The sequence below is a fragment of the Triticum aestivum genome, chromosome 5D (genome assembly GCF_018294505.1).
Source record: "Triticum aestivum cultivar Chinese Spring chromosome 5D, IWGSC CS RefSeq v2.1, whole genome shotgun sequence".
Classification (NCBI taxonomy): domain Eukaryota; kingdom Viridiplantae; phylum Streptophyta; class Magnoliopsida; order Poales; family Poaceae; genus Triticum; species Triticum aestivum.
The window spans coordinates 444,338,405-444,351,163 of record NC_057808.1 but is presented as its reverse complement, the minus strand read 5'-3'; the positions used below and the strand labels follow the sequence as shown (position 1 = coordinate 444,351,163).

General features: G+C 41.9%; 1 pseudogene; it reads left to right on the top strand.

Moving 5' to 3' along the window:
• The window catches only part of LOC123120871 (uncharacterized), a 63,652-nt pseudogene that overhangs the window by 48,491 nt on the left and 2,402 nt on the right, over positions 1-12,759 (top strand).

Below are 12,759 nucleotides of genomic sequence, written 5' to 3'. Positions count from 1 at the left end.
TGTCTATAACGAGATTGAACTAGGTATGGAGATACCGATGATCGAATCTCGGGCAAGTAACATACCGATGACAAAGGGAATAACATATGTTGTTATAACGGTTTGACCGATAAAGATCTTAGTAGAATATGTAGGAGCCAATATGAGCATCCAGGTTCCGCTATTGGTTATTGACCGGAGAAGTCTCTCGGTCATGTCTACGTAGTTCTCGAACCCGTAAGGTCCGCACGCTTAACGTTCGATGACGATTTTGTATTATATGAGTTATGTGATTTGGTGACCGAATGTTGTTCGGAGTCCCGGATGAGATCATGGACATGACGAGGAGTCTTGAAATGGTCGAGAGGTAAATATTGACATATAGGACGATGGTATTCGGACACCGGAAGTGTTTCGGGATGCACCGGGTACTTATCGGGTCACCGGAAGGGGTTCCGGGCACCCCCGGCAAAAGATATGGGCCTTATGGGCCAAGAGGGGAAACACACCAGCCACAAAGGGGCTGGTGCACCCCCCCATATGGGCTGGCCAAATTGGAGTAGAAAAGGGGAAGGAGGAAAGGGAAAAGGGAATAGGATTCCCCCTTCCCCCTCTTCCCTTCCTACTCCGAATAGGAATAGGAAAGGGGGAGGCCGAATTGGGAACCCCAAGTAGGATTCCTCCTACTTGGGGGGCCCCCTTGGCTGCCTCTCTCCCCTCCGACCTATATATATGTGGGGGGCACTGCTAGAACACACACCAACAATTGTTAGCCATGTGCGGCGCCCCCCCCCCTCCACATTTTACGCCTCCGATCATATCTTCGTAGTGCTTAGGCGAAGCCCTGCGCGAATCACTTCACCATCACCGTCACCATGCCGTCATGCTGCCTGAACTCATCTACTCCCTCGACACTTTGCTAGATCAAGAGTTCGAGGGACGTCATCGAGCTGAACGTGTGCAGAACTCGGAGGTGCCGTACGTTCGGTGCTTGATCTGTCGGAACGAGCAGAAGTTCGACTACATCAACCGCGTTGTCAAACGCTTCTGCTTTCAGTCTACGAGGGTACGTAGACACACTCTCCCCCTCTCGTTGCTATGCATCTCCTACATAGATCTTGCGTGAGGGTAGGAATTTTTTTGAAATCGCATGCTACATTTCCCAACAGAAAAAACGGTTGTATATAAGAAGAAATATTTTTAGACAATTGCTTATATGGATATATGGAAAACCAAATATACACATGCTGCTGGAGACGCTCTTAGAGGTGAGAGGAGGACGAGACATGTGGACAATTGGAATATCAGGATGGGAGTGTCTAATATAACCATCAGAAATTTGTTTTTAATTTTGGTCCAGGTCATCTTTTGTCCAATGACAAATTGCCACGTGTATCTCTTGCCTTGAGTTGAGTTCATTTTGCCGTTTGTAAGGAAATTCATCTAATTTCATTTGTCTTTCAGGTCAGATCCCTCTTGGTCTCAATGTTCAGCTCCACACCACCCCCTGACCCTGCTGCGCTTTCCAACCCTCAGCCCACCCTAGAGGGGCCAAATGGTAAATCCAGTGAGTTCCTATTAGTGTGGTTTGACATGCAGATCCGGCACGGCATCTTGTTACATGCAAACTAGTATGAATGATAACTCAATAATAACAAGTATACTGAAACAAGAAATACTCAAAATGAATGTAGACTAACAACTGATAGTTATGCACTTATCTTTAGAATATCTCAAAATCATTCTTAGGGGCACTAAGTACTAAAAACTGAAAACTGAGAGTTCCCTTCATTGATTTCCTTATGGTTTATGGGCTGGACTTACATTGCGTAATTAATCATCCGATGCAGGCATGTCATGTGTTAAAAAAGCCGATGTTCTCCATCTTCTCCAAGGAAGCACGTTGGAAGTTACAAAACACTTTTGAAGAAATTTTGTGATGTGTTTTTAGGACAACTGTTTTTCATTTTGTTATGTGCCTGCAAGCATTGTGAACAAGTGTGCAAGAAAGAGAGTGAGAAGGAAAAAAGAGATGTTTTTGAGCATGCAAACTTACCTTGAGATGTGGAGATGCCAAAAATATCACTCTCTTTATGTACATCCTCCAAACAAAAAAGCTCACCATTGATAATGTGGGGCAGAGATAACGAAGATCGACGTCCATGCCAACTGGAGAGGTACATACATACATGTTGCTCTAGATGGCGTTCTTGTATGTTGCACACAAGTATTTACCAAGATTTCCGGTGTATGCGTTCCACATTGCAGGTTGGCAAATCTGACTTGTATCCTTGAGCCTCTTCATGGTGTCAGGGATCCTGTTCTACACATTCTTCAAGCACAGACACTGTGTATGACCCCGCGGGGTGTGCATTTTGGAGCAATGGTCCTCAAGTGTCTGAATTCTGAGGATCAGAGTTCATGACTTACCTTATCCTTTGTTTTTGTTGACGTAACAATAGGATTGGTGACTTAACAACAAACAAAGCCTCAACGCTTACAATAATACAAAATATGAAATGTAGAAGCTTCATCATTTATGAGAAAAACATTAATGTTCTCACATGGAAACAACAACACAAGATATCAAAATAATACAGTCCATGTTATGAACAATGCAAATTGGTAGAAGGGTAAAATGAAAATGAACATGTAGGATTGTTATGTCTAGAAGGTAAGAAAATCTAGAAAGCAAAACCCAACATAGTACTTCATTGGATGCGTACCCACAAAATTTTATCAACCTATCCAATGGATTGCATGGTTACATTCGTCCATGTAGGATCCTAATAAGGGTTAACAACCATTGGGCCACTCAGATGTCTTGTATTTTTCAAGAACACATGTATGATAGAACGATGCAGAGCTACATTTTGAGAAAATTACTTCAACAAGGAAAATAAATGTGAACAAGTTGTTGTTCTTGCAAATATCAAGCACCTAACAAGAAACATATTGTTAGCTTGCCTACTCAACCAATGCCTCAAGTTTTTTGGCAAGCTAATCAACAAGTATCCCAAGTAGATAACATTTCTCTACGGACCATCGAAGTTAAAAAGAAATAAGACACTTTCATGTTTAGAGTTCATACCAACAACACAAATTCCCTATTCCATCATTTTGAGCTTCACACACGGAACAAAATGGAGACCCACTAACAGAAAGGAGTATTCTCTAAACTCTACAAACAAGATGTTCATCAGCTAGTCCTCATGACGGATGCAGTCAAACATAAATAATAACACACATAGTTTAGTAAATTTATCTTGGTAGCTTCATCAAGTAAGCATCCCAAAGATTAATTATTATCTACTTCAATTTTATCTTTGCAAAAGTGAAATTGGAACTGCAAGAACAATACTGTAGGGCTGGCTATTATAACTGCTATAAAGCTTCAGTTTCAGAGTTTTAGCAAAGATATGCCAGGGATATATAGCATAACTAGAGAGTGGCCACTTTCCTAGACGTATAGTAAAGATATACCAGGGATATGATATCATCATTTTCCTTTGTAAATAGGCCACTCCAATATATTGGCAAATAAAACTATAGTTTAGAGCTCCCCCTATACATGTGCCTCTGCCAACAACCCTAAGACCGTATCTTACTACACCAACTACCGTACCATACCCTATACTAGACCGTATATGCTACTGCCTCCTTCTCTTGTTGCTTGGTGATACCCTGGCTGAGAGAAACAATTATAACTCAGTGGAAATCCAACTAAATTTGTGATGTGGGACTAAGGTTCAATGTACAACTTACCCGTAGCAACCGGCAGGCTTTTGTTCCTGCTCCACCGAGAGTCCTACTTTCGCCCGTCGTCCCGGCATTCACCTCCTGCATGGGGAATGACGACAACACATTGATGCTCTACCCCTCCTCGTTCTCCCATGATGGCCGTCGGCAGTCGTCTCCTTCCTGCTCGTGGACCTCGACTTGAAGTGATTCTTGAAGGAAATATGCCCTAGAGGCAATAATAAAGTTGTTATTTATATTTCCTTATATCATGATAAATGTTTATTATTCATGCTAGAATTGTATTAACCGGAAACTTAGTACATGTGTGAATACATAGACAAAAACAGAATGTCCCTAGTATGCCTCTACTTGACTAGCTCGTTAATCAAAGATGGTTAAGTTTCCTGACCATAGACATGTGTTGTCATTTGATGAACGGGATCACATCATTAGGAGAATGATGTGATGGACAAGACCCATCCGTTAGCTTAGCATTATGATCGTTAAGTTTTATTGCTATTGCTTTCTTCATGACTTATACATGTTCCTCTAACTATGAGATTATGCAACTCCCGAATACCGGAGGAACACCTTGTGTGCTATCAAACGTCGCAACATAACTGGGTGATTATAAAGATGCTCTACAGGTGTCTCCGAAGGTGTTTGTTGGGTTTGCATAGATCGAGATTAGGATTTGTCACTCCGTGTATCGGAGAGGTATCTCTGGCCCTCTCGGTAATGCACATCACTATAAGCCTTGCAAGCAATGTGACTAATGAGTTAGTTATGGGATGATACATTACGGAACGAGTAAAGAGACTTGCCGGTAACGAGATTGAACTAGGTATGAGGATACCGACGATCGAATCTCGGGCAAGTAACATACCGATGACAAAGGGAACAACATCTGTTGCTATGCGGTTTGACCGATAAAGATCTTCTTAGAATATGTAGGAGCCAATATGAGCATCCAGGTTCCGCTATTGGTTATTGACCGGAGATATGTCTCGGTCATGTCTACATAGTTCTCGAACCCGTAGGGTCCGCACGCTTAACGTTCGATGACGATTTGTATTATGAGTTATGTGTTGGGGAACGCAGTATTTCAAAAAATTTCCTACGATCATGCAAGATCTATCAGGAGATGCATAGCAACGAGCGGGGAGAGTGTGTCCATGTACCCTCATAGACCGAAAGCGGAAGCGTTAAGTAACACGGTTGGTGTAGTCGAACGTCTTCGCGATCCAACCGATCAAGTGCCGAACGCACGGCACCTCCACGATCTGCACACGTTCAGCTCGGTGACGTCCCTTGTACTCTTGATCCAGCTAAGGCCGAGGGAGAGTTTCATCAGCATGATGGCGTGATGACGGTGATGATGAAGTTACCGACGCAGGGCTTCGTCTAAGCACTACAACGATATGATCGAGGTGGAAATCTGTGGAGGGGCACCGCACACGGCTAAGACAACTGTCAACTTGCGTGTTCTAGGGTGGCCCCCTGCCCCCGTATATAAAGGAGCAAGGGGGAGGCCGGCCGGCCCTCATACGGCGCGCCCCAAGTAGGATTCCTACTAGGAATCCTATTCCTAGTAGGTCTCCAACAAGGGAAGAGAGGGGGGAGGAACGAGAGGGAGAAAGGGAGAGGGAAAGAGGGGGGCGCCGCCCCCTCCTAGTCCAATTCGGACTCCTCAAGGGGGGCGGCCAGCCCTAGGGGCCCCTCCACTCTCTCTCACAAGGCCCATGTTGGCCCATTAGTTCCCCCGGGGGTTCCGATAACCCCCCGGCACTCCAATATTTATCCGGTGAGCCCCGAAACTCATCCGGTGTCCGCATAACATCGTCCAATATATCAATCTTTATGTCTCGACCATTTCGAGACTCCTCGTCATGTCCGTGATCACATCCGGGACTCCGAACTACCTTCGGTACATCAAAACACATAAACTCATAATACCGATCGTCATCGAGCGTTAAGCGTGCGGACCCTACGGGTTCGAGAACTATGTAGACATGACCGAGACTCATCTCCTGTCAATAACCAATAGCGGAACCTTGATGCTCATATTGGTTCCTACATATTCTACGAAGATCTTTATCGGTCAAACCGCACAACAACATACGTTGTTCCCTTTGTCATCGGTATGTTACTTGCCCGAGATTCGATCGTCGATATCTCAATACCTAGTTCAATCTCGTTACTGGAAAGTCTCTATACTCGTTCCGTAATGCATCATCCTGTAACTAACTCATTAGTCACATTGCTTGCAAGGCCTATAGTGATGTGCATTACCGAGAGGGCCCAGAGATACCTCTCCGACAATCGGGGTGACAAATCCTAATCTTGATCTATGCCAACTCAACAAACTCCATCGGAGACACCTGTAGAGCATCTTTATAATCACCCAGTTACGTTCTAACGTTTGATAGCACACTAAGTGTTCCTCTGGTATTCGGGAGTTGCATAATCTCATAGTCATAGGAACATGTATAAGTCATGAAGAAAGCAATAACAATAAACTAAACGATCATAGTGCTAACCTAACGAATGAGTCTTGTCAATCACATCATTCTCTAATGATGTGATTCCGTTAATCAAATGACAACTCATGTCTATGGCCAGGAAACTTAACCATCTTTGATTAACGAGCTAGTCAAGTAGAGGCATACTAGTGACACTCTGTTTGTCTATGTATTCACACATGTACTAAGTTTCCGGTTAATACAATTCTAGCATGAATAATAAATATTTATCATGATATAATGAAATATAAATAACAACTTTATTATTGCCTCTAGGGCATATTTCCTTCATTCTCCCACTTGCACTAGAGTCAATAATCCAGATTACACAGTAATGATTCTAACACCCATGGAGTCTTGGTGCTGATCATGTTTTTATCGTGAGAGAGGCTTAGTCAACGGGTCTGCAACATTCAGATCTGTATGTATCTTGCAAATCTCTATGTCTCCCTCCTTGACTTGATCGCGGATGGAATTGAAGCGTCTCTTGATGTGCTTCGTTCTCTTGTGAAATCTGGATTCCTTTGCCAAGGCAATTGCACCAGTATTGTCACAAAAGATTTTCATTGGACCCGATGCACTAGGTATGACACCTAGATCGGATATGAACTCCTTCATCCAGACTCCTTCATTTGCTGCTTCTGAAGCAGCTATGTACTCCGCTTCACACGTAGATCCCGCCACGACGCTCTGCTTGGTACTGCACCAACTGACAGCTCCACCATTCAATAAAAATACGTATCCGGTTTGTGACTTAGAGTCATCCGGATCAGTGTCAAAGCTTGCATCGATGTAACGGTTTACGACGAGCTCTTTGTCACCTCCTTAAATGAGAAACATATCCTTAGTCCTTTTCAGATATTTCAGGATGTTCTTGACCGCTGTCCAGTGATCCACTCCTGGATTACTTTGGTACCTCCCTGCTAAACTAATAGCAAGGCACACATCAGGTCTGGTACACAGCATTGCATACATGATAGAAACTATGACTGAAGCATAGGGAATGACTTTCATTTTCTCTCTATCTTCTACAGTGGTCGGGCATTGAGTCTGACTCAACTTCACACCTTGTAACACAGGCAAGAACCTTTTCTTTGCTTGATCCATTTTGAACTTCTTCAAAACTTTATCAAGGTATGTGCTTTGTGAAAGTCCAATTAAGTGTCTTGATCTATCTCTATAGATCTTGATGCCTAATATATAAGCAGCTTCACCGAGGTCTTTCATTGAAAAATTCTTATTCAAGTATCCTTTTATGCTATTCAGAAATTCAGTATCATTTCCGATCAACAATATGTCATCTACATATAATATCAGAAATGCTACAAAGCTCCCACTCACTTTTTTTATAAATACAAGATTTTCCAAAAGTCTGTATAAAACCATATGCTTTGATCACACTGTCAAAGCGTATATTCCAACTCCGAGAGGCTTGCACCAGTCCATAAATGGATCGCTGGAGCTTGCACACTTTGTTAGCACCTTTTGGATCGACAAAATCTTCCAGTTGCATCATATACAACTCTTATTTAAGATATCCATCAAGGAATGCAGTTTTGACATCCATTTGCCAAATTTCATAATCATAAAATGCGGCAATTGCTAACATGATTCGGACGGACTTAAGCATCGCTACGGGTGAGAAGGTCTCATCGTAGTCAACTCCTTGAACTTGTCGAAAACCTTTTGCAACAATTCGAGCTTTGTAGACAGTAACATTACCGTTAGCGTCAGTCTTCTTCTCAAACGCGGAGGTGCCGTACGTTCGGTGCTTGGATCGGTTGGATCGCGAAGACGTTCGACTACATCAACCGTGTTACTAATTGCTTCCGCTTTTGGTCTACGAGGGTACGTGGACACACTCTCCCCGCTCGTTGCTATGCTTCTCCTAGATAGATCTTGCATGATCGTAGGATTTTTTTTAAAATACTACGTTCCCCAACAATTCTACACTCGCGGAAGGGCACGACGAGACTGGAAGGAATGAATGCAGCGGAGGAGGCTACATTTCGACGAGGGGTTTGGGGGAGGAGATGCCCGAAGTGAGATGAACGCACCTCACTTCAGAAGTGTACTTGTTGTGGCCAACTTCTATTTGGCGCCCTCAACACTAGTTATAAGCTTACCGACAAACCAGTGCACACCCTCTCCATCCTGGGCTCGACCCTTTTAATTTTGTTTTCCATTTTTTTCTTATAAAATTCAAAAATTGTGGGCGAGTTAAGAATCAAACTCCAAATCTCCTGGTTTATTTCTAACAACAATAACCACCCGGGACAGATCACCCGTTGTGCCTATTTCTACTTCTTTTTTCTTCTTCTTGTGCACATTTCTGGTTCCGGTTCTGCAGGGTTTTCTCAGTGTTTTTCTTTTTGTTTTTTCATGCACAATTTTCGGTTGTTTTTCTATTTTTGTTTCAATCTCTTTTTTCATTTTCTTCATGAACTTTCTTTTGAATTTGTTCGCTTTTTTAATTGTGAGCTTTTCAGAAATTCATGAAACATTTTTTCAATCCGCAAACTTTTTGCAAATTTATGAACATTTTCAAAACTCGTGAACTTTTTTCAAATTCATGAACTTTTTAAATTTTGAATTCGGAATCAATTTCCAAATTCGTAAATTTTTTTGAAAGTCATGATTTTTTTTCAATTTTTTTGCAAAGCAATTAATTTTCCTTAAATTTGTGAACCTTCTCCAAATTTCGTGATTTTTTTTCCAAATTATGACCTTTCTTTTCGTTTTTGTGAATAACAAACATTTTTCAAATTCATGCAGTTTTTTCAACTTCATGAACCTTTTTGAATTGATGATCTGTTTTCAAAACCTGTGAAAAAAATTTCAATTCATGATTTTTTCAAAATCAATGATTATTTTTCAAATTAGCAAACTTTTTTCATATTAGCAATTTTATTTTCAAAATCTATGAACGTTTTCATTTTTACAATATTTTTCCAAATTCACAAACTTTTCTCAAATGGATGAACTCTTTTAAAAATCAGTAAACTATTTTTGGTTTCACAATTGTTTTAAACTGTATTAAAACTAGCCGGTTTTTTTTCCTACCAGACCAGCAACACACACACACACAAAAAGAACTAACAGGCGAAGCATGAGGCCGAACGAGCGAGAGCGGGCGAAGCGAGCGAGAAACAGAGCGAAGTTGGGCCGGGTACCTCTGCTCGCTGTGTGCCTGTTCCTCTCGCGAACGGCCCAGGTTACACGTAAGTTTGGCCCGCTCCATGTGTACCCATCGTGCTCCCCTGAACGAGACGGACACGGACCGGGAAACGCTCCCGTGTCTCTCTCTTACATAGGCGGCGGAACGGGACGGCCGCCCAGATCGCCGCCGCCGCGTTCGACGAGGGAGCCGGGGCACTGCAAGCCGGCCTATAGAATATAGAGAGACTGGTTCGGGGATGTTCGGGGATGCGGGCTAGCGGCGCGGCAAAGGTGGGGCGGACGCGCATCTCTACGACGACCCGGACGCCGCCGCCATCCTAGCGCTCCTCGATTCCCGCTTCGACGGCGAGCAGGTCGACGCTCAAGCGCCTCCTCGCCCTCATCTCGCGGGGATTCTGCGTCGCCCACCTCTCTTCCCGCAGGTCCCGCGTCCTCGTCTCGTCTCATCTCATCTCGCGTTTGCATCACAATCTTGTTATAGTTTCTTAGTTGTTTGTATGCATTGGGCATAGGATTGGAATAATATGAACATCTTAGAGCATCTCTAGCAGATTTACTAAACTTTAATCCCTATAATTAACATTTGGTTCATGCAATTCATTGAACACTTTGCCCGCAAGCACGCCGTACACACACATTGAGCTAAATCCACCGCACACACATTGAACTTGATAAATTCATCATGCATACATTGAAAAAAAAACCATTGGCAGCTTTCCATTATGAACTGAACCCAACTAATTCAAACCATCATATAGATTCCGACGAAATAAACCATTGACATGGTTGCTGCCGTTGTCCGTACCCCACAAATCAAACCCAACCCAAGTCAAAAGCTAGTGTCTCTAGTTCCTCATCAAATCTACATGAAATTTATACATATACATACTACACAGCTGGCTCCCACCCGTCATCCTCTCCCTTTTCTCTCTCTCGCCGCCTAGTGGGCCTTAGCTGCTGAGTACTGCTATGCAATCCATGCGATTTAGCGATATGTTTAGGAAGCAGTGGAAGAAAATAGCCCGCCTAGGCGAAGCTTAACCGTACTAGGATGTAGGCAACAAGAAAACGCCTAGCAATTCCTTTATCCTCGGTAGGAAGTTTAGATCTCCATATAATGAGCTCCAATATTATTACGGGCTTATAAGGATGGCTAGTAGAGTTTGTTAATAATTCTGGCAAATATATCTTGTGTAGGTGATCAATAGTATCCATAGTTTGATTCTGCTATATGATGTAATATTTTATTCAATGTCTCGTGGAACTGGCCCCTGTCTGCTAGATGCAACAAATGACAATAGTTTCTGTGGTTCCTTTTTAACATGCAAAAAGCCGTAACACACTGCATTGATGATTGTCTATCGGCACAGAGCCAAATATTTGATTATCTCATGTAGTACATAGATGATGTGATTTCCAGTAATATTTTCAGTCAGCTCTGAATGTTATTAGTTTGTTACTTATGTACTGACATTATTGTCCTGTTTTATGTTGTCCACATGAAGGTTGTTCTTCTCACTCAACAGATCTGCAGCTATCAGTAATATAATGAGTTGTTGTTTTATTTCCAGGCCATGGTTCTTCCATCCCACCCTTATCTTCTCAAGGAAACACACATCAGTATTATTCATATGGTGGTGGATACCAGCGTGGTAGTACCACAAAAAAGATTGATATCCCAAATGGAAGGTATGCTACTTGGGAGTTTACTCATTTGGTTTCTGCATTCTTGCAGTTGATACAAGGTTGCATGAGTGCAGTTTTTTTGCTCTGCTAACTTAATTTTCGTAACTTCTTTTAGATTGGTTTATCATTGGAAAAGCTGGAGAAACTATACAGCATATCCAACTTCAGTCAGGGGCAAAGATCCAAGTAACAAGGGACATGGATGTTCAACCCAGGTCATAGACAAGATTGGTTGATCTTTCGGGCACTCCTGACCAGATAAGCACAGCTGAACAGTTGATAAGTGATGTTCTTGTAGAGGTACTGTGATATCTTTTTTATGGTTAGGACTTCACATTTAGTTGTGCATCCATTTACTCAACCATACTTGTCATGTGACCTGCAGGCTGATGCTGGCTCATCTGGCACTATCTCTAATTGGAGGTACAATGCACCTCAACCTAGTGCTGAGCAATCTAGATGCAAATTGCTAAGGTAAACTGGCTGCTTTCTAGAACTGGGTTTGTTTGTCAGACTTTGAAAATCATACCACGCCCCAGGTTTCTTGTAAGCTTCCCAGTTGATATTATTTCACGGACTTCAGTTTCTTTGGTGGTGAAAAACCTTGCCTATTAATTCCATGTCTAACTATTTTTTTGGTGAGACTATAAAAGCCATGCACGCCAAATCTGGAGCTTGTATACAGGTTTGCGAAAATTCTTATTGCAAAGTCTAGCATAAATTTGCTGGCTGAACCTGGCCTAACTTACCATTGAATTTCCTTAATAACTTAGCACTGCGTGATGCGTTTTGTTGTTGCATTTTTCCATTTTTCTTATGATTTACCAAGTAAATTAAAATCCAAGTTCTAATTTTGCTCAACTAGAAGTAGAACTCATGCTCCTTTCATCTTCATAATTATCCGTTTAATTATTCTCCTTTTTCTCCTTGTTAGTTAGTATATTATATTTTGTATCATCTTCATCATTACCACTGGTAATAACAATAGTAATATTTGATTTGTCCTAAAAAATCCTTCTGCAGGTCATTCCTTTGCATTTGCCTCCTGGTGATACTTCAACTGAAAGAACACTGTATATTCATGGTACTGCAGAGCGAATTGAAATAGCAAAGCAGCTTGAGTGAGGTTACCAGTGAGGTCAGCTTTCTTTCTCTTTTCACGCCACCTCCTAACTGCTGCAGCTATTTGTTATTTATCAGTGTTGTTAAAATCATGTGGGTTTAATTATCAATTTTTTATATGTTACTGTATTTTTTGTCTCGATTTATATTTCTCTACTTGACCTTCCTTTTCCATTGCTTGCTTTTGAAACTCTTCTCTTTAGTTATGACATACCCTATATTCTTGTCAAATGTACATGTCCAAAAAGTTATCTCAACGGGTTGTCTTGTAAAGCAAGGTGGTCATGGAGCAACAGCAGTATGGCTTTGACATGATTGTATACTTTATATAATCATATTTGTAATTTGTGCAATCTCTTTGTTATTAGCTGCTATGCTCTGTGTAGTCTCTCTGATGAAGATACTAGAAATATTTGAACAATCACAGTTAAATACTGGCAAATCCATACTTCCATTGGGAGGTTTATATACCCTATCACAACGTCTTCACTACATATCATAGCGGTGCTTGTGGTGTTATCCATATATC